At 38.9% G+C, this 23,511-nt stretch overlaps 1 protein-coding gene across 1 annotated transcript in view; it reads right to left on the reverse strand.

Annotated features, from left to right (window-relative positions):
* Positions 1–12,645, reverse strand: part of PIK3CA (phosphatidylinositol-4,5-bisphosphate 3-kinase catalytic subunit alpha) — a 70,315-nt gene extending 57,670 nt beyond the window's left edge. The window contains exon 1 of the mRNA XM_081029546.1: positions 12,514–12,645. The gene's annotated coding sequence lies outside the window, so the exon portion shown is untranslated. The remainder of the gene's footprint in view (positions 1–12,513) is intronic.
* Between the last annotated feature and the right edge of the window lie 10,866 nt (positions 12,646–23,511).

Genomic DNA, 23,511 nt, shown 5'->3' on the forward strand with positions numbered 1-23,511 from the left:
ACAGTTACTTCTGTAGTATTTCACCATTAATTATTATTTTAGCTGTTAGTTTGACATATTTTATTTAGAAAATTTCTCTTCATTCCTGGTTTTTAAAAACATAAAAAGGAAATTATTAGTTTCTTCTCCCTATTCACTGACAGGATCTTTATTTCCCTTATCAGATGTATTTATTTATTTAATTTATATAAAGCACTGGAAAAGCCATTTATTAGAAGAAAAAGTACACTTCAAAGAGCTAAAATTGGGCCCGAGCAGAAAGCAGTGGCTCAAGGCCATTATTAGAAGAGAAAGTACACTCCAAAGGGTTTGGAGCTGGCTGAGCAAAGGCAAAGCTCAAGAGGGACCCTAATCAGACTTACTGACCTATACATGACAGAATTTCATATTGAGCCATCTTTGCATTCTTAGAATAATTCCTACTTGGTAAACATAACATAGACTTAATACTATAGTCCAAGTATTCTTAATACTTGAATTTTTTTTTTTACTCCTATTTTATTTAGAGTTGCTATTTTATTTGAGTTTATTTGCACGAGCTCATTTCTAGAACACAGCACTGCAAACATCTCTTTCAGTGACAAGCCATCTGGTAACAACTTTTCAGGCTCATAAAACATAAGACACTGTCACATTGTTAGCAGACAGGTTAGGTATTCTGGTTCTGATATACAATTACAAGCAAATGTCCCATTTCACTGCTTCAAACCTTTCCTTCTCCCCGATATAGGAGGAATCATGTCTCCTTGGCCTGGTGGTCATGTCTTCTGGCCAGCTAGACAAAAGGGCACTTGGCGGTACATGGCAGCTCAGGGCACACTTTTCTCTTCCCAAGGGTTGGGGGGAAGTTCTACTTCAAAAAGGACATCAAAAAGTGGGTGTTTGTATTAAGGTAGTGAACATTCCATGAGGAAGTGAGAATAACATGTAGATTTGTCACCATATTTACATTTTCTATCTTCCACTTCTCTAGGCAAAAGAGTTAGCAGAACCCCACTCAGAGTTTTCATAAAATAAATTCTGCCTAATACGGTTGATTTTCCTTTAACAAATCCATACATATATAAAAGAATAGATGCGAGAAAGGAAAAACAACATAAATAATGGTTAAGTCCAGTGGTCACATTAGGACCACATATTGTGAGATAGTTTCAATTTCTAATATTCTATTTCACTATTGTTTTAATATGACTTAAGAAATAATCAGAATGAAGCAGGATTTTCAAAAAAGTCTTTGAAATTTGGGCCGAGAAAATACAATCACTGTATTTTCTAATAAGTAGCTGAGTGATTAAACATTTTTCCATTTATTTATTTTAATTAAATGTATTGGGGTGACACTGGTTAGTAAAATGATACAGGCTCCAGGTGTACACTTCTACAATACGTCACCTATATGCCCACTGCATGGTGTGCTCACCACCCAGAGTCAGTTCTCCTTCCATCACCGTGTGTTGGACCCCCTTTACAGTAAACCTTGTGCTTGGCAATGTGCTAGGCCCTGGACACAGTCTGCTGATGTACAAAGTCAACATTTTTCCTTGAAAAATCTCTTAAACCACCCATAATTACAATGTACATTTGTTTGTATACTATCTTGTACAGAAACACGTTTTGTATAAAGGTATTATATACAGCAATCTAGAACACATAATGAAATTATATATAAAAATACACGTATTTAAAAGAAGTGGGTTTATGCACGTGCATACATGTATCAGAGAACGCACATGCACAGAGATGACAGTCTGCTGTGGCCCTGTCTGCAGGACACCTTGGAGATCAACACATTTGCTCAGCAGTTTCTCTTCCAGCTGGAACAAATTGCTGTTTCTTTGGTGGAGCAGGAGAGGCTTGGCATTAGAGGCCATGTTGTATGAACATTAAATACGTCTGACTAACAGAATCACACTCAGCACAGTGGGATGTTCAGATCTACACATTGAGACCAGTTGAGCCAACGATAATTTCACATCTTTAGTCTCATGTCTACTCAGAGGCAAAAGCTTAGTAGTGGGACGTTACTACAAATTTAAATGATTACTTTTGTCACGATTTTACTTCTGGCTGAGTACATATTGCTCGTATAGTTGAATTCATGACAATTAAATGTGATGAGACTCCACTGTACTGATTAGATGTGGAACTTCAATTTCCTAATCTGTGAAATGGACAGACTACATGTGTATAGCAGTGCTGCTGTGAGGAGTTTAAGAGAGCATATGCAAAGTCCATAACGTTCCCCTTTCCCAGATTAACAATATTAAACTTAGGGTTTGAGGTAACTCAAAATATATATACTAATGTGTATATTTAGAGACAAAGGAAACTTTCCCCACGGGTTGCCAACTATAATTCTTTGTGATGCCGTTTTAAAATTAAGTAAATTCTTTTTTATTCTTTTTTTTTTTTAAAGATTTTATTGGGGAAGGGAAACAGGACTTTATTGGGGAACAGTGTGTACTTCCAGGCCTTTTTTCCAAGTCAAGTTGTTGTCCTTTCAATCTTAGTTGTGGAAGGTGCCGTTCAGCTTCAAGCTGTTGTTCTTTCAGTCTTAGTTGTGCAGGGCGCAGCTCAGCTCCAGGTCCAGTTGCCGTTTTCTAGTTGCAGGGGGCGCAGCCCACCATCCCTTGCAGGAGTTGAACTGGCAACCTTGTGGTTGAGAGCCCACTGGCCCATGTGGGAATCAAACCGGCAGCCTTCGGTGTTAGGAGCATGGAGCTCTAACCGCCTGAGCCACCGGGCCGGCCCAAATTAAGTAAATTCTTAACTTCAATACCTAATTTAGTCATAACTACCTTATTCGCAAAAAACTCTTGGTCATGGTTTTTTGCTTTTGTTTTCATTGTGTAATCACCCCCAAGAATGACTAAATTCTATACAGTTTCACATGAGTAAAAATGTTTGAAAGTATGCTTGATAACTCTTTAAAGTAATAATGAAAAATTTTGAACAATTATGTCAAAAATTACAGATACTTTTTAAAGCAATCTCTATATAGATTGATAACAATATATGTAGTTTTAAAAAGTGTATGGCTTTTATTATTATTACTATTAACCTGGTAAATGAGAGATACAGACTTGAGAAGAATAAGTTACCTGTTTGTCCAAAAGAGCAGTCTAGTCAAAACCGATAATAAGTGAGAGGTAAGAAAATACAATCTCATATATATTTACCAAAACTTGAATATGAACTAATAGTCTCATTTATATAAGGTGCCAGTGACAGTACTGAAACCAGGTGATGCCATAGAAACTTGTATCAGTGATGTTAGGCGCTACCATAGTGATTAAAGGGAAATACTTAGAGACCAAACTGATAAAAATATTCAAAACACATAGTTGCTTTCCTTATTTTCACATAAATGACTTGTAAGATTTGTATAATGTCCAATCAGTATAAACTAGGTACAATGATATACAAAAGAGTAAATAGTGTATTCAATAAAAACTTCATAGTAAGTATTATGGGCAAGTGAGATATAAGGAGATTTAAAACATGACATTTCTATAAAATCCATGTAACATGTGACAATATGACACAACTACTGTCTTTAGTGCATGGAGGAAGACAGGGAAAGGAAATACCAAATAGCACAAAACAGGTACCGCTTCAATGGCAGGGTGCTATTAAGATATCTGCCGGGGATTTTGAGATTCCAGGAATGGATAGAAAAAATTAATCCATTGGAAGATCAGAGTAGAAATGAAAAATCATATCTCCTGTCCATTAATTTCTCATTCCTATCAAGCTAAACCTCCACATGTTAACTTCTGTTAGAACTAGGTATAAAACAGAATTCAGATTCCTAGAGCTAGAATAAAACTTAGAAAGTTGTAACAGAACAAAAAGCAAGTAGTAATATCAAGAAGCTTGTTAGAAATCAACCTTATTGTTCATTCTCCAGAGACTAGATCCATTAGTAAATCTGCAGAATGGGCAGAATTTAATTCATTAATGTTAAAGCCCCCAAATAAACTGATGAATATGACATGGTTCTTGCTCTCAAGGAGCCTACAGATATTTAAGTGCTTAGTGAGTGCTGTTCCACAGGCTTCAATGCATTAGTCATTTAATCCTTGTTACAGTATTAAGACATAGGTACTGTGTAGTATCCCTCTTCTACAAAAGAGGAAATATGTATTAACCCAGAGAATATTTAACCCAGGCAGGCTAAATAACTTGCCCTAAGTTACAAAACTAGTCATCTCGATAGTCTGGTTCCAGAGCACACACTCTTAATCATCATGGAACATATTTAGGAGAAGGAAAGGAAAATCAGAGAAGGCTAAGTACACCGACGGTGTTTTCTAAGACTGTTCTGACTTTAAATAGTCTGTCCTGCTGTCAAATTCCTTGCCCCATTTTGGTTGGGAAACAGTATTTGCAGGAAAATGTATTAATTTATATGTCTGATATTTATACTTAACAAGAAAAGACCAGCAATGTCTGTAAACATCGTCACATGGCTGTACAAAGAGCTGGCATTTATTGTACAGAAATAGTCAAAATTATTCAAAGTGATTTTGAGGGAATCTGCAATCCCATAATATCACTAAGAAAGCTGAAAATTGGTCATTTATAGTGAAAAGAAAATAAACAGTCTTCACACTATAAAATTACCAAATTCTAAACTGCTTTTACTTTTACTTCCATTGTAATTATCAAGACAAGTACAGTAATTGCTTTGAAAAAGTAATGTTCAACTTTTACAATTGGTGTATAGATAAAAAGAACACAATATCTCTTTCATAAATACTTTAAGATGCTGCCTATCAGGGTCTCAACACAATAATAGCCATTAGGATTTAGGGAAATCTTCAGATGGAAAATAACTTCAAAATGATGTTACTACTACTATTTATAAGTGTAAAAATGACAGTTTGTAAATATAATTTTTCCTTTCTCTGCTGTCATGTATGGTTTGATTTCAGATTGGACTTTATAGTAGTGCCTAATTTCAATCATTACGTCCATAATTTTCTCATTAATGCTGCTTTACATTTGATGATGTGCTCCATAAATCTATATTCACAGAACAGTAACTTACTTAGCAAAAAAACTAAGATTTTTGCATTTGCCAAGATGTTAACCTCCTAAAGAAAACAAACACAATTCACTCACTTTTAGACTAAAGGCAGTCAATTGTTTCAAAACGCTTCAAATGTACTTTCAGAGCTAGAACTGCAATAAGTCCATCAGAAAAGTACTTGGAAAAGCACCATCTCTTAAGGAAGAATAAGCCACAGAAATCTGCTTAGCTTGTTGAAAAAAGAGTACATACTCAAAATAACTCTAAATAACATCCCGTGACCCTAACAGTTTGCTGGTTAAAAAATACTCAAAAGTTGAAGGTGAACAATTTGAATATTGACAGAACAACAAATCAATAGTATAAACCTATTGCTTTCTGATTAAGGACAATGGTTTTATCATCTTTCCACATATTTGTATGCATAACAGGATACATGGAGAAAAAAGAAGCTTTTACTGTACCTCTGGAATTGTGTTTCTAAGATTACAACACATTTTCTGAAAACCATCTAGTGGGATGGGTTGGTTTCCAAGGGAAATTATGGTACATATTTTCCTATAAGTCTTTAACAAGTAAGGATGGTGGCCAGTGGCTATGAAGAGTGCTGTGACTGGTTTGCTGGCTTTCATAACCCTGGCAACTGGTGTGCAATGGATGATCTGATCTCAAAGCCTGGCAGTCACTGAACTGCTCTGTGCTAGTAGTAAGCAAAAGGGCCACACCTACAGTCAGTCTGCGTCTCCAAAATCACTGATGGTTTCAGAAAGAAAGAAAAAATCATTCCAGTCCATTTTTTTCTGATGGCAGCTTGTCTCTACCACAGAAGTGCACACAGGGCCTTCAAACATGTGCAAATTTATAAACAGGAAGACAAAAGGATGTTACTTCTGAAAATACAACAAACTGAGATAGACTAATCTCCCTCTAAGGAGTGGCTTACTTGCCCTTCCCTGAAATCAGAAATAGGCTTTACAGTTCTAGGAATCTCAGAATTTTGAGGTTGTAAAGAACCTAAGAAATTTTGCAGGTGAAGAAACAAGTGCTGAAAGGTTAAAATCTAAGGCCAAACAGCTAGTTAATAGTTCAATGTAGAACCCAGATTTTCAGATACCTGATCTAGTGTTCTTTTCACCATAGCACAGTCTTTCTTTAACCTCTCAGTCTTTGTTAAAAATGTCTCCAAATATCAATAGAAATATGCAACTAGTTAACTTATAGAAAAGTATTTCTTACATACTTGAAAACTATACTGAATAAATGAACAAAAACTGGCACAAAGCAATTTACCTACCTGTCAGATAGAGTATACAATAGCTACTAAACGATAGGTAAGTATTTTGAGTCCCAAATGTGATTGTACTTCAAAAATATCAATGCTTACTGGTCACCTATATTTGGGCACTATACTAGGTGCTGAAGATACAAGAATGAACAAAAACATGGTCTCCTCCTGTGAGAAAAAATTGTGCTTAAAATTATCTTCATAATATTGCCTTAAATTTCTATACTACTTTATAAGATGCATCTCTCCACTGAGTCTCACTAACTCCTGGTGAGTTAGACAAGAGAGTTATGACCAGAGCAGAATGAGTCTGTCCTAATGCAGCATTTTTCACATCACAACACTGACTTCTTTGGCTTCCACTACACAAATATTTAAACTCATAAGTGTACCAGATAACCATAGTCTATAAGAATTCTTACTATTTTTTTTTAATCCCATGTTTATTTCAAGGCTGGTCCTGATACAAAGACTCCTTTGTAACAACTGCAATTATATGCTAAAAGTTACTAAAATTTAACCTCTTCTAAATGAGTGCAATTTAGATAAATTATCAAGCTAACTACTAAAATGATACAGAAGAAACAAATATTTAGTTGTTAGGTCAAATATGAAATCGTGTTATTCTTCTATTAGATATAAATTTAAAATAATGATTAATATGTATACATTTTTCCTTAAATAATTTATGTAATTTGGGATCATTTAAACTCTCATTAATTACATGAGTTACTTAACAAGCAACATATTAATATTCTTACTGTAATCAATGCAGAAAAAGAGGTAAAGATGTGATATATTCTGCCTCCTCTCCCCCCATACACAAATACAAAGTAGCATTTTGGGATTGGAATTTAGTCTCTCAGCCATACAGACCAGGGCTCTATAATCAATACTGAAAACAGCTTCACTTTAAGAAACATTAAACTTAAAGAAAAACCTCTAAGCCAGGGGTGTCAAAACTGGGAGCCAACGGCGGTCTGCAATCCACTGTTAATTGGCCCGCAGCAAATTCCAAAAATATATTTAGTTTACTTAAATAAACCAGGTGAGGCAATACGTACTTCACCTCGAGTGAGTGGCCCGGCTGTTTGTGTATTTTACCGCATATGGCCCTTGGTGAAAAATGTTGAAAAAAGTTTGGACACCCCTGCTCTAAGCGACCTCTTTATTACAAACTTACAAATTTTTTATTGAAACATTTTAACTTTAAACTCCCCAATCTGTATAGTTGTGGAGAGTTAGAAAGAAAACCTAAAAATTCCTTTTTCAGGATCAATTGATTCTTATAATAAAGGATTAAATGTAAGGCATATACCTATAAAACATTATCAGCATATCTAAGGTTGAATAACCTTTTGAATAATGGAAATCTCAAGCTCTGAAGTTGAATCCTCAGACTTCACTATATTGTCTCAAATTTATTTTTCATGCCCTAATATTTCAGTTTCTCCTAGCCACAGTTTTTCATTTTTACTATAGTATTTTTTCCAAAAAGACTGTTAATAAAATTCACTTTAAACATAAACTTAGGGAAAAACTAAGGCAAGTCAATTTGATTTATACAAAAATAAAACTAGTATAGAGAAACTTCAGCAGAGAGGTATGATTACATTGTGTGGAAGGTTACTCTATAACTAAGTAAATAAAAGCTAACTATATAAAATTAAGAAACATGGCTCCCAAATAGAGAAAAATATCAATAACTTCAGTCTGTTAACTGATATTTGAAACTGCTAGTCTGACATTGAGAACAATCTTATCTTCTGCAATTGGTCCTGACCAGAGGTCTATTTCCTATATTGCTACATAATGGTTCCTGAATCTTAAGCTTTGGTAAACAGAGATTTCACCAAAATGTCCGGATGTTCTTTTGTAAATCATCCTTAGTTTTGATCTGTCCCCTTCTTTTCGACTGGTCAAGTCTGATTTTACTTATCTTTGACGATGATGTAAGGTCATCAGTTTGGACTCTCCCCTCCCTCATATTACGTATTATGGATGTATTGATAGCATGGGACTTGCTACCCTGTCATGGTTCAGACTTCTAGGCATAATTATTTCCCAGGCAAGTTGACTAACACTTTGGTGTTTGACAGTGGGATGGGATTCTAACAAAATGAAACTAAAAGCCACAGTGGTTTTGGTCCCTAGTCACACCTGTAACACTAGTCCTCAGTCTTTCTGTTATCTCAGGTAAGTCCACTCATGAGCTCTAACACCTCCTAAGAGGAAAGGAAATGAACATTTATTATGCACCTGATCCAGGACAAAAACTCTCTTGGGTATGTATTATCTCATTTAATTCAACAACCACAACACTATCAAGTAGTAATTACTCCCATTATACAGATTAGGACGTCAGCCCAAAGTACTCCTGTAAATGTAAGAGTCAGGCTTTGAATCAAGAAGCTTCAGATTCCAAAGCTAGTATTTTTAGTACTCACATAATTTTATGCCTAGATCACTAGTACCACACCAGTACCATGTAGAGAACCAGTATAACTCCTGTGTTACAGATGAGAAAACTGAGGCCCAAAGAGAATGAATCTTGCTCAAGTACACAACACTTGTGTTGAAACTGGGATTTGAATTCAAGTCTTCTGATTTCCAGTGAAGTTTTGTGTGTAATAATGACCTTTATTCTTGAGTGTGCATGTGTGTATATGTGTGTGTCATTCTTGATATAATTTATGTATAACTTATAACATCTCAACTGTCTCCAAATGAAATTCATATGTGTGGCAAGTTCAAGGATGTACATTTTTAGTGACAAAATAATTAAATGTATTTGGCAAGAATAAAAACATAATTGGTATTTATAAATTATCACATGCTCTAAAACAGTCTGTTGCCAATGTATTTATTTACTCAGTAAGTGCCTATTATACACTGGCTACTGTGTTTGTCATTAAGAATAAACTGTATATCAGATAGGAGTCCCTATCCTTATGGAATTTACATCCTGGTGGAGGATGCAGACAAATAGAGGCAGTTATAACAGAGTGAGTCAACGTTACGGCTGGGAGTACAAGATGCTATGGGAACAGGAAGCAGGGACACCTAACCCAGACTAGACTTTTCAAAGTCGGTGATATGAAAGATGAGTAGGAGTCAGCTACTTAAGGAAGGGGTATGGAGTGTGCAAATGTTTCAGGAAGAGCAAACAACATTTGCACAGGAGAACAATGAAAGGGGAGCTGTAGGAAGAGGGAGGAGAAATGAACCTAGAGAGAGAAGGACCAAATCAAATCATACAGGTCCTTGAAAGCAAGGGCTTTACAATTTTGTCTGTTAGGATTACCTGGGGAACTTTAAAACAAACAAACAAAACACAGATGTCTGCGCTCCATCTTAGACCAATTAAATTAGAACCTCTGGGAATGAGACCCTGGCACTGGTATTTTTAAAAAGCTAACTAGATGATTCTAATATGTAGCAGGTTTGAAAACCACTGTTTAAGCTATATAGGGAATTAAAAATATATTGCAAATAAAAGGTGATCTTTAGTAACTAACGTTCTCTGGTCCCTAGTTTTTTTAAATCTATTAAAAAGCAGGCTGGAGCAGGATAGAAATAGCATGGTAAGTGAAAGAACTCAGAAAACATTGGTTTTTGTCAATGAGTCTGTAACCTGACACCTATCTGACCTTAGATTAAAATGTCATTTCTCAGAGATAGTAATACTGCTTTGTCTACAGGATTGTTGTAATACTCAGGATAAATAATACTTAAGAAAACAGCGTGATAACTGTGCTAATAAAATAAAAACCACAATATTCCAAGACTTAGGCTGCTAAAGGTGCACAAATTTTAAGATCATAAATATTTCACCAGACATGAAGTCTTTTATGATGTTTCATCTAAAGAAGCACCCCTACTTTGGAATTCAAGCTATTAAAATAATAGAATGGAACTGATTCTTTAATGCTACTCTAGTTGCTAAAGAGAGCAAATGGGATTAAGTTAGCTCTTTTCAGATAAACAGATCAACAGAGCAAATGCCCTTTAAATGGTAATAGCAATTGTTTACAAATCTTGACTCAGTAAAAGGTACTAATAAGGAAAGCGATACACAAAAAGTAAGCTTTTAGGAAAAAGTTATGATCTACCTTATTATGTAAGTATTTTATTTATAAATTTAGGGTTTTTTTTTTTTTTTTTTAAGAGAATACTTATTTGAGATAGAGAGGATCTTATCCTGACAGGAAGGAAGCTCTGCCTCCAGGGCTGTTCCATACAGAGAGCCCGGCAAAGCCACTGCTCTTTTACAGTCTCCCTTTTATATAGATCTAGCCCCATGAGAATATACACTTTTCATGCAGTAATTTTTCAGTTTAAGTACAGTATTTGTGTTTAGGGACATTTCTTTAATGCTATATCCAGTTTATAATTGAAAATAATTTATATATATATAAACACTTCTGCATTATATGTGGTTCATTTTTAATTCTTCAACTAAAACTGATATAGGAATGCCTTTCAAACTTTATTATACTCATAGTCAATGATAAAATATTAAATTCATTTATGTTCTTGCTGTTTCCCTCATGATGATACTATTATGATATGCTCTCATTTCTTCCTATCACCTATTCTAATGATTGTAATAGGAAAGCACTCTATTTTACAATGATGGAAAACACACAAGAAACTTTTGAAAAAGTTATCGATGAAATTTTATTTAACCTTATATCAAAATATGAGATTGAGAAAACTTAAAAAACAACATCAATACACACACACACACACACACACACACACCCCACTGGGCCCTCTTCAGATAATTTTGGCTGATGATATTGCAGAACAGTTCATCTGATATTTAAAAATTTCCAAAACACGTGATGTTTAGAGATCTGTGCTGTCAAACAGAAATCAATGCTTCAATTTAAGAAATCTTAAAACTTGAATACACATTAACAAATTCTCATGCTGCCTTTGCTTCAGGAGTCCATTAACAGTGTTCTCATTTACCCAAATTAAGTTAGCAACATAGTATCTCAAGTATTTTCCAAGTCTTTTCTTAACATGCAATCCAACACACAAATTTTGTCCAGTGCAATGTAAGCAAATAAACAGAGAATCTAGTTTCTAAACAGGAGAACAGACGACCAGTGTTGCCCTCAGTAGTTCAAACGCGGATGCAGACACCAACTGGAGTTACCAGGAGTTTATCTACCCAACTTTTCTAGGGGTTCTCCGAGGCTTCCCAAACCACCATTCAACATATCTCGCAAGCCCACGTCCCGCGTGTGCACAAAGGCGCAGCACTGAAATGAGGAAGCTTCACCAAAACACGAAATCGCAACTCCTGAAACGATAGGCAGGCGGTTTTCTACGAGACCCTCCAGTCGCGTTCCCTCGCCCTTCGCGTAACCACGCAAACAGCTCCCCGGTGACCGACGCCTGAGGAAGTAGCTTTCGACTCCGCAGTCTGGGAACTAGCCGCCAGCACCACCGTTCCCGGACGCGCCAGAAGGAACCCCTCCGGCCGCGGTCGGCACACGCCTGGTGTCCGCACGGCCGGCCCGGGCGCCAGCCTGTCTCTCCGAACCACGCAGGAGCCACGGCACAGACACCACAGGACAGACCGAGCACAGACACACATCACGAGACAATGTGTCAGATCTATGAATGAGATACGTGCCACTGTCTCGGTTAAAAGCAAAGCAAAGCAAAGCAAAACAACCCCCCTCCAAAGGAAGGACGGGAGGGGGCCTGCGGGGTGGGGGGAGCGGTTCTCCTGCCCCGCCCCAGCCGGGCGACTTAACCCCAATCGGAGGCGAACGCAGGGTCCCCGCGCGGGCGAGGCCGGGGCCCTCGGGGCTGACAGCGCCGCAGGACCAGCTCGCGGCTCCGCGCCGGGATCGCTCCCGCCGCCCTGCTGGAGGCGGCGGCCCTGGGCGCACTTCCTCAGTCCCCCGCCGCCCCATCCTCAAAAACGGGAGAGGCAGGAAACGCGGAGCGAGGCAGCGGCCGGAGCGAGAGCACAGAGGCAGCGGCGAGCCCTCGCATCTGCATCTGGCGGAGGCCGGCGGCAGGCCGGGGACGGGGAGCGGCGCTCGCAGGCACACTCCGCCGCGGGCCGCCGCCGGGACACACAACCCGCCGCGGCCCCCGCCCAACACGGCGGGCGCGCCCGAGCGCCCACGGCACCCACCCGCTCCCGGCCCGTCCGCGCTCTACTCACGCTCGGAGCTCCTCCAGGCTCCGCGGCTCTAGCCGCATCGGGTCCCAGCCCCGCGGGCGGCGGCGGCGGCGGCGGCGGCGCCGAGGGAGAGGAGAGCGGGCGGCACGGCCCCCGCCTCCCGGCCCCTCTCCCCCGCCGCTCCGGAGCTGCCCGGCCGGGCCCGAGCCCTGCCTCGCCGGCGGCCCCAGCCCCAGCGGCCGCGACAGCAGCAGCAGCCCGAGACCTCAGCGGCCGCAGCGGCGGCACCGGAACTGCCGCTTTCTCCTTCTCGTTCTCTCTGCTCGCTAGCCCCCACCACACGCCCCCGCCCCCGTCGCCTTTCTCTGTCACCCCTGTTTTTTTTTTCCTTTTGTTTCCAGAATAAACTTTATTGGTCTCCTTTTCCGCTCACATCGTGTAAACAAACAACGAACTCTTCCCCACCCCCTCCACTCCCCCCCTCCTCGGGCAGAGGAGGGTAAGAGCTGAGGAGGGGCCGGTCCTACCATGCCCCGGAAGCAGACGTACAAAGGCGGAAGTGAAATTGCGGAGACCAGGAGGGGGGTGTGGGCAAATCCGGTAACAGTGTGCTAGTGCGGCTGCGCCCTGCTTTTCCGCCCAAAGTTCGGGTGGTGTTGGGTCTATTTTTTGGGAGTGCGTGTGTTTAATGCTACCTCTTTTGCAGTGGTGAGGCTGTGTCATCCATCCTACGAGGGCCTATGTGTCATATGTCTGTTTCTACCAGCATCAGGCGCGCTAGGGTAGAGATACAGAAATGCGGGGGGAAACAATTGAACTCATTCACTTTAGAGGAAATGAGATTTCCTCTCGTTTGGGGCATAGAGAAGGGGGCGCGGTGGCTTACCGCCGCTGTCAGTGGCTAACCAGAAGTGGTTAGGGATACTACTAGAAAGAAGGCCTTTTACAAAACGTTGCTGCGCGTCCTTCTGCTAACATAAGGTTAAGTTGTAGAGCATCCCGAAAGAGGAATGCACTGCCGCAGCCCTCCGCAATCCTTAGACTCACTCCGGGGACACCTTTTGCAATGTCCCCGTTGTGGTTTTTTGTTGTTGTTGTTTTTTGTTTTGGTTTTTTGTTTGTTTTTGTTTTGTTTTTTTCCTATTTGAATCAGCTTGTAGGGTTTAATTGTGACTATTCAGAAGAAGTGCTTTTTTCCACGAAATGCCAACGGACACACGGTCAGAAAAGCCATCTTGGTTATCAATTAGATTCAAGGTTGTGCTTTGGTGCCGCATATCATAGTAGCCTCTTCTTTTTGCCTGAGAGTACTGTAATGAGATCTGTTGCGGTTCGAGATCACAACTGATTAGGGTCGGGTTTTCGGCGTGTTTCTCCCCCTAGTGGTCTTTCATTGTATTGAAAAGGCATGGGAGCCCTAATTAGAAGTCTGCGACACAAGTTAGAAGTTGGCTTTCCCTTGAATTTGTAAACAGAGGACTTGGAAGTGACCCACCCTAGAAATGTGACAGTCCAACATGTCAGCCAGGGCAAAAACCTGACACTACACGTCCATACCCAATCGTAAATGAGATCTATTTCTATGTATGGTCATAGTTTCGTTTGACTGTATTTCCTGTGCTCTCTCTCTTAAGCTCTGCTTTTCATCTCATATTCCAGGGGGTCTCTGTTTCTAAATAGTTTTCTCAAACCAGTGTTTTTCAGCAGTTTCAGAACACTATGTTACTCCAGAGCAGGAAATTTTTAAAAAATCAGTAACATTGAATTAGTATTCAAAGTAAACCCCAAGGCAGCATTTTCCAAATTGTGTTTCTAGGCAGTTTCCTAAGAGATTACCATGTGGTCATTGGTGGGGAAAAATTATGCTAGGTATATTTTTCCTTCTAAAATTTATATTTTAATAAGAAAGTGCTTATTAATTATATGATTTTTATGGGATAATCTGCCTTTAAGAAATCACGTGTCAGAAAATGCCAACCTGCTACTTGAATGTATGATTATTCACTGGTTCAGGAGTAGCAATTACTGCCCAATTCACAGTTGATGCATTGGGTTTATTTGATGACCATTGATCTAGCATGTGTATTATCTTGCTTCTGAAGGTGTTTGCACCATTATTCAGTGTTTTAGAGTATGTTAGACATCTGTGTGACAAAACCCATTGCTCAAGTTCCTGTGACTGAAAGAATATTTTAAAGGAAAAGTTGAAATAGCGATTCTAGATTATAAATCAAATGAAAACATGAAATATTTCAGAATTAAAGAACAGCTTCCTAATTTTTTTAAAGTTGGGAGGTGAAATGTCCAAGATGAAATGTGTTCCTTTCTAACGCATTGGAAATATAACAGTTACTTGCCTTTTGGACTTATTTCCATTGAAAATAGAGATAACTAACTGATACTCAAATGTGTATTGTGCACCAAAACATTCTCTAAAAGCACTTAAGTCACTACTAAGCTTTGAAGTCATTTGGAAACAAGAGTCAACTTGGTTATGTAGCAACAATATACTCTGGATGTATAAAACTGCCAAGTCAAACAGTGAAACCACGGAGTTAATTAAATAAGCTACCGTATGACACTTTTTAACTCAGTTATGATTAGAAAACATACTTTGAAGATTTAAGTTCTTTTCCATTTGTTAAGGCTTATTTTGCCCCAGAATATCTTGGTGAATGTCCTATGTGCCCTTATAAAAGAACATTTAATGTGTGTTGTTGGATGGCATGTTTTATAAATGTCAATTATATCAGGTTGGTTGCTAATGTTCTTAGTTAGGTCTTCTATGTTCCTACTGGCTTTCTCTACTAATTCTGTAAGTTCTGGGAGAGGAGCATTGATATCTCTATAATTGTGAATTGTGAATTCTCTATAATTGTGAAATCATCTATTCTTTCACTTCTGTGTATTTTTACTTAGTATGTTTTGAAGCTCTATTAGGTGCACACACATTTAGAATTACGTGTTTTTGATGAATTGACTTTTTATTGTGTACTATTTTTCTTTGTCCTTTGTAATATCCTTGTTTTGAAATCTATTCTGTCTGATATTAATATAGTCACTCAGCTTTCTTTTCATTAGTTTGTGTGTGATATAGCATTTCCTATTTTTTTATTCATCTTTCTATGTTTTTATATTTAAAATGGGTTACTTGTAGACAACAGAGTTAGGTCTTCTTTAAAAGAAAAATCCAGTCTGACAAAGTCTTTGCTGTGTTTAGATGATTTACATTTAATGTAATTATTTATATAGTTGGATTAAGGCCTATTATTTTATTATTTGTTTTCTGTTTGTTCCCTATTTTTTTTTTTTTGTTCTTACTTTCCTGCCTTCTTTTGGATGGCTTGAATATTTTTTAATATTACATTTTAATTTATATATTATCTTTTTGGATATATCTCTTTTTTTGCAATTGCTCTATGACTTAACAATATTCATACCTAAACTTTCACAGTATACTGAGTATTAATATTACACCACTTCACGTAAAATGTAGAAAGACACCTTGCAACCATCATGGGTTCCCTCCCCATACTCCCTGACCTTTATGTCTTAGTTAGTATATATATTATATTTAACAGTCTGTTATGCTTGAGTGAAACCTATTGTTTTACATCAAAGAAATAAAATATTGCAATAAAGTTAAAGTATCATTTGACTCCCTATCCAAGCCCCATTCCAATTCCCTCTTCTTCGGAACCAACCGAAGATAGTGTTTTAAAAACACTATTTTTAATTTGGTGTTTTTCCTTCTTAGTTTCACCTGCGTTTTTTATACTTTACCTACCTATGTCTAAAATTATTTCTTAAAATAATGTCACGTGGCACATTTTCTTTTGCAGCCTTTTTAACTCAACATTATCTTTTTGAGATCTATCTATGTTGATATATGTTGATCTAGTTTATTTTAAAGGCCTGGTACACTCTTCTCTCCACCTTTAACTCCTATATTCTCTTGGCTTGCTTGCTCACTTCTTTCAAGTCTTTATTCAAATGTCAGTATGGAGTTCCCTGACCATGCTTTTTAAAAATTACGCTGTCTCTCCTATGGGCCCTGTTATCGCTTCCCAGATATGTTTTCCTCCATGTCTCTTACTATCATCTAACATTAAGTACTTCTTTGTTTGTTTGTTATATGTCTTCTTCTACAAGAATGTAAGCTACATGAAGGCAAAGATTTTTGTCTGCTTTATTAACTGCTGTGTCTCTAGTTTTGGCATTTAGCAGCCAGTCATATATTTGTTTAATAAACAAATGAATTTAGTGATATGCCAATCAAGAGACAATTCAGTTATTTTTAATTTTTCCATATTACAGGCAATGCTGCATTGTATATCCTTCTATGTCTCATGCATGAATATGAATTTCTAGGTAGTAAGATATGTACATATTCAATTTTACTAGACTGCTAAATTGTTTTCTACAGTTGCTATACCCTAACCATCCTACCAGTTGCGAATTTCCCCTTATTTTTCCTAACTATTGATGTTAGATTTTTTAGCTTTTGCTAACCTATTGAGTAAAAACTGACTTTCCATTATCAATTTATTTCCTTTGGACTGTTAAATTATTACTAGTAAGTTTCCTTTTCTTGTTTTATTTTACTTCTAAAATTTTTTTAATTTTATTAAATTTATTGGATTGACATTGCTTAGTAAAATTATATAGGTTTCAAGTGTACATTTCTATAATACATATCTATATATTGCATTGTGTGTTCACCACCCAGAATCAATTCTTCTTCTATCACCATAATATTTGACCCCTTTTACCCTCTTTTACCACCCTCCTTCCCCTCCGGTAACCACTAAACTGTTTTCTATGTCTATGAGTTTTTCCTTGTTTGTTTGTCTTCTTCGTTTGTTGCTTTCAGTTTTATACCCCACATATGAGTGAAATCATATAGTTCTCAACTTTTTCTGTCTGACTTATTTTGCTTTGCATGATAATCTCAAGATCCATCTATGTATCGCAAATGGCAGTATTTCATCTTTTCTTATGGCTGAGTAATATTCCATCATATATATGTACCACATCTCTTCACTTTTTCCCATCTGTCAACCATCAGTTTATTCTCTGTATCTATGAGTTTGTTTCTGTTTTGTTTGTTAATTCATTTTATTTTTTAGATTCCACATATAAGCAAAATCATAGTATTTGTCTTTCTCTGTCTTACTTATTTCACTTAGCATAATACCCTCTAGGTTCATCCATATTGTTGCAAATGGTAAGATTTTATTTTTTTTTCTGGCCGAATAATATTCCATTTTATACATGTACCACATCTTCTTTATCCATTAGTCTTTTGATTGAAGCATTTAATCCATTTACATTTAAAGTACTTGCTGATAGATATGTAGTTATTGCCATTTTATTACTCATATTTTTTATCTTTTTTTTTTCCTATCTTGAAGTCCCCCTATAGTACTGTTTGATGGCGATGAACTCTTTTAGCTTTTTCTTGTCTGGAAAGCTCTTTTTCTGTCCTATTTTAAATAATAGCCATGCTGGATAGAGTAATCTTGGTTGTAGGTCCTTGCTTTTCATCACTTTGAATATTTTGTGTCAGTTCTTTTTGACCTGCAAAGTTTCTGTTGAGAAATTAGCTGACAGTTTTATGAGAGCTCCCTTGTATGTAACTAACTGCTTTTCTCTCGCTGCTTTTAAGATATTTTAAGATATTTTTCTTTGTCTTTAACCTTTGGCATTTTAATTATGATGTGTCTTGCTGTGGGCCTGTTTGGGTTCATCTTATTTGGGACTCTGCTCTTCCTGAGCTTGTATGTATGTTTCTTTGGCCAGGTTAGGGAAGTTTGCTGTCATTATTTCTCTTCTCCTTCTGGTACATCAATGGTGCAAATGTTGACATGCTTGATGTTGTGCCAGAGGCCCCTTAAACTCTCCTCATTTTTTTAAATTCTTTTTTCTTTTTTCTTTTCTGTTTGGGTGTTTTCTACTATTTATCTTCTAAAGTGTTGATTCAATCCACTGCTTCATCTATTGATTCCTTCTAATGTATTTTTCATTTCAGTTACTATGTTCATTATTTCTGACTTTTAAAAAAATGTTTTCTACTTCCATTTTTATGTTTTCTATCTCTTTGTTGAAGTTCTCCCTGAAATCACTGAGCATCCTTATAAGGAGTTTTTTGAATTCTGCGTCTGGTAGATTGCATGTCTCCATTTGTTTTTGTTTTTCTGGAGTTTGTTCTGTTCTTTTATTTGGGACGTGTTTCTTTGTTTCCCCTTTGTAGCAGCCTTCCTGTGTTTGTTTCTGTGTAGGGCTGCTATGCCTCTCAGTCTTAGTAGAATGAGTGGCCTTATGTAATACGTGTCCTGTGGAACCTAGTGTTGCAGTCTTCAGTCACCAGAACTGGGTGTTTCAGGTGTGTTCCTTTTGTGGGTTGTGTGTGCCCTCCTGTTGCAGTTGAGTCTTGGTTGCTGTTTGCGTGTCAATGAAAGGGAGTGACCCTTAGCTGATTGGATGTGAGAACTGACTGTGACGACAGTGGTGCAGGGGCTGATCCTACAGAGCAAGATTTGCTTTAGCAGGGCTAGTCTTCCCTTTGGATGTGTTGTCCTTGGAGGTGGCCAGATGATGCTATGATTGTGAGAAGTTGGCAACTGGGCATGCCAGCCCCGGTGCCTCCCAGGAGGGAACCTGTTCCAGGCCAAGTTCAGCTGCAGTCTGTGCCCTGCCTGGGGCCACCTGGCATGAGAAACAAAGTAATCCACAGATGGCCACTGCAGGTGCTGGGCTTGGAGGTGCCTCAAGAGGCCAAGTTGTGAACTGAGGCTGGCTGTCTCTGATGCCTGGCTTAGGGCTGCCCAGCCGGAGGTATGGGACATGCTGAAGCCAGATGATGTTTGTTTGGGTTTTCTGAGCCTTTGAGAGATTTTAGGAAAGTCCACAGCATAAACCAAGACTGGCTGCTTATACAAAAAAGCCACTGGAAGTGGGTTGGGTGTAGACAAATGTTGGGTGAAGCTGGGTCTCAGGAAATCCCTGGGGTGGGGAGAAAGAACAGTATTAGCCAGGTTGATGGAGACTCAGATATGGCGGTCACCTGCATTTGCACACCAGGATAGGGGAGGATTCACCAAAGAAACAATGGCTTCTGTCAACTCTTCAGGGCAAGAGGAAGCTGCCCCTCCAGTCCTTGCCCTGCAGCCAGACAACTCAGTTCCTCGCTATATGTCCCTGGTGCCTTTTAAGCTGTCACCCCAGCACTGGATCTCAGAGAGAGCTAGTCTTCAGTGAGTAAGTCTGTGTGTGGTCCCTTCAAGAGGAGCACCTGGGACTACAGCCACCCTTGTCTCACTCAGCCACATGCTCTGCTGGTTTTCATAGCCAGAAGCTATGGAGACTTCTCTCCTTGGCACTGGAACCCTGGGCTGCGGAGCCTAATGTGGAGCTGGGACCTCTTACTCCTTAGAGGGAGTGAGAGGCTCCACAGCCAAAATATCCCTTTCAATTTTTAGTGTTCGCATGTGGGTGTGGGATTATTCCATTCTGCATGTCTGCCCCTCCTACTAGTCTCGAAATGGCTTCTTCTGTATGGCCTTAGTGGTAGGACTGCGAGTCAGCTAGACTTCAAGTGATTCTCAATGATGGCTGTTCTGTAGTTTAGGTGTAATTTTGATGTGGTCATGAGAGGAAGTAAGTATAGCATTTACCTACGCTGCCATCTTGACCAGAAATCCTCTTTTTTGTGTTTTCTATTTCTATTTTTATGTTTCCTATCACTTTGTTGAAGTTCTCACTGAGATCGTTGAGCATCCTTATAACCAGTGTTTTGAACTCTGTGTCTGGTAGATTGCTAGTCTCCATTTTGTTTAGTTCTTTTTCTGCAGCTTTGTTCTGTTCTTTTATTTTGGAACATTTTTTTTGTTGTTGTCTCCTCATTTTGGCTGCCTCCCTGTGTTTGTTTCTATGTATTAGGTAGAACTGCTATATCGTCCAATCTTGGTAGAGTGGCCTTAAGTAGCAGGTTTCCTGTGGGGCCAAATGTCACAATCTCCCTGTTCACCTCAGGTACTCCAGGTATGTCCCTCATGTGGGTTGTGTGTCCTCTCCTATTGTAGTTGAATCTAGATGGCTGTTGTCATATTAGTGGGTAGGATTGACTCTCAGTTTGACTGGCTGTGAGGACTTGCTATGACTACATCAGACAAGCTGTGTGCAAGGGCTGACCCCATGGAGGAGGATTTGCTTCAGTGGGGCTTTGGTGGCTATTGAGTCCACCCTTTGAGTGTGTCGTTTGTGAAATTAGTTGGGTGGTGTTCTGGTGTGGTCTGAAACTGGCCACCAGGTGTGTTAGTTCTGAGGCCTCATAAGAGGGGCTCAGGTGCTTGCCAAGGTTAGCTGCTGCCTATGTCCAGCCCTAGGCCACCTGGTAGGAACTACAAAGTGATCTGCACTTGGTAGTTACCGGTGCTGGGCTTGGAGATGCCTGGGAGTGGTTATGCAGTGAACTGAGGCTGACTGCCACTAGTACAGGGCTCAGGGCCACATAGCAAGAGGTACGGGGAATGCTCAGGGCAGCTTCTGCTTCTCTGGCGTTTGTGGATCTTTGAGAGATTTTAGGAAATTCCACACTATAGCTCATACTGTGCCAGCTTCTTGTGTGGATTAGCCTCTGAAAGAGGTTCTGGTGGGGGTGTGAATTGGGTGGGGTGGGGACTCAGGGAATCACCAGGATGGGGCAAGAGCAGTATTAGCCAGGTTAATAGAAACTCAGATTTGGCTCCTGCCTGCACCTGCAGACTGTGTGTGGGGAGGGCTCAAGAAAGGAACAATGGTGCCTGCCAGCACTTTAGTCCCAGAGAGAGCATCCCCTGAAGCCTTCACCTTGAGGCTAGACATTTCTGTATGTCCCTGGTGCGTTTTGAGCTGCTGTCCTTTCTTTGGATCTTAGAGTGAGTGTTTGTGAGCCAATGGGTATATGCTCAGGCCCTTTAAGAGGATGCCTGTGTCTCTAGCAGCACTCTGTCGCACCTGGACTGAGACCCTGCTGATTTTCACATCTTTCAAAAATTTGTTGATATTATTTGCCAGCTGTTGTGGGGACTCCTCTTCCTGGCACTGGTGCTCTGAGCATCATTTATCACATTTTAATTTTTCTATATTCCTATTCTTACTTTTGTTCCAATTAGATATCAGTTCTCTCATATGCATGATACAAGTTCTCTCCCCCCAATATATCTGATCAGATATATCAGATAATCTATTCATTCTACCTTTTTATTTTTCCTGGGAGGCCATATCCCAGAGCTCTTCATCCTCTTGCTCCTGTCTGGACTGGTGGCTTTCTAGGCTCCTGCTGCCTATAATCTGGGACTTCCCTTTGCTAGTTCCTATTTTAGAGTCCTTGTTTCCTAGATCCTGTGCTTTTCCCTTTCTTGATTACTTCCCCATTTCAGAGGAGTACTCTTCTAGTAGCTTCCTAAGAAAAGGGAAAGGGGAAGTAAATTCTCTGAGATTTTAAATATCTGAAAAATTTTGTTCTATTGCAATAGTTTTCAGCCCTAGTTGCATATTGGAATTACATGAAAGAGCCTTTAAAGCAGAAGCAAAATAAATACACCTCAGGCCCTGCGTCAGACTAACTAAATGAAAATTCTGATATTAGGATTTAATAGTCGCCCAGGAGATTCTAATGCAATACCAAGGTTGAGAACCAGATTGTCTGAAACTTGAAATGAAGGTTTGTCTGAATTTGGTAGGGATAATTCTAAGATGGCCCTCAAGATTTCCTATTCCTGATGCATACAACTTGCATAATACCCTACTAGTGTGGGTGGCACTAGTACCTGTAATGGGATATTATTCCCATTAACAAATTACAAATCAATTGATTTGAGTGAGAAAGAGAGATTATCCTGGTTGAGCCTTACTTAATTAGGTGAGCCCTTCAAGAGAAAATAATGCGTTTGAAACATGTTCTCTTCCTGGCCTCAAAGATGAAGCAAGCTATATTGTGAGAGGAAGGGGCCCTATGGCAAGGGCCTGAGGGCAAGCCATTAAGAAATGAGAGCAGTCCCAACCTGACGGGTAACAAGAAAAAAGGACTTCTGTCACACAACCTCAAGGAACTGACATCTGCCAATAATTCAAATGAGATTGGAAGAGGTCTTTGAGTTCCAGGTGAGAGCACAGCTTCAACTGACACCTTGATTGCAGCCGTCTAAGACCCTGAGCAAGGAATCCAGCTACTTTGTGCCCAGACTTCTAACCCCGAGAAACTCTGAGATAATAAGTGGGTGACTGAGATTACGGTAATTTGCTATGTGGCAAGAGAAAACTGATAATACAGCTGGGTATAGCATTCTGGGAGGTAAATCATTTTCCCTGTGAATTTTAGAGGCATTGCTCCTAGTGTCCTATATTGCATACCATTAGATACCATTATCCGCATTTTTTTTTTGAGTCACTTATGAGTAAATTTTACAGACTACATACCTTTACCTTTAAATATTAAAGTGTGAATTTCATAAGAACAAAATAAGAACAAAAGACATTCACTTAAATAACAGCAGTACAATTATGAAAAGCTGGAAGTTTAACATTACAATATTTTTATCTAAAAACTTTATTAACATTAAACCCTAATAATGTCCTTTGTAACATTTAAAAAATGATTCAGGACCTAATGCAGGGTTAGGCATTGCATTTAGTTTCCAAGTTTTTAATGTATCTTTAATATTGAACTGTTTCTCAGAGTTTCTTATCTTTTTTGATATTGACATTTTTGAAAAGAACCGGCCAGTTATTTTTATAGATTGTCCCTCACTTTTGGATTGTCTGATCTCATGTATAGATTCAGGTTATATATTTTTGATGGAAACACTATATAAATGTTAGTGTGTTCTTTTCAGTACATCCCATCAAGAGGCACATGATGTCAGTTTGCTCCGTTATTAGTAACATTAACTCTGATCGTTTGGTTAAAATGGTATCTGTCAAATTTCTCCATTATAAATTACTAATTTTATTAATTATAAAAGTAATATGTGGGGGAATTCTTGACTATGTAATGTT

The sequence above is a fragment of the Rhinolophus hipposideros genome (genome assembly GCF_964194185.1).
Source record: "Rhinolophus hipposideros genome assembly, chromosome: 2".
NCBI lineage: Eukaryota > Metazoa > Chordata > Mammalia > Chiroptera > Rhinolophidae > Rhinolophus > Rhinolophus hipposideros.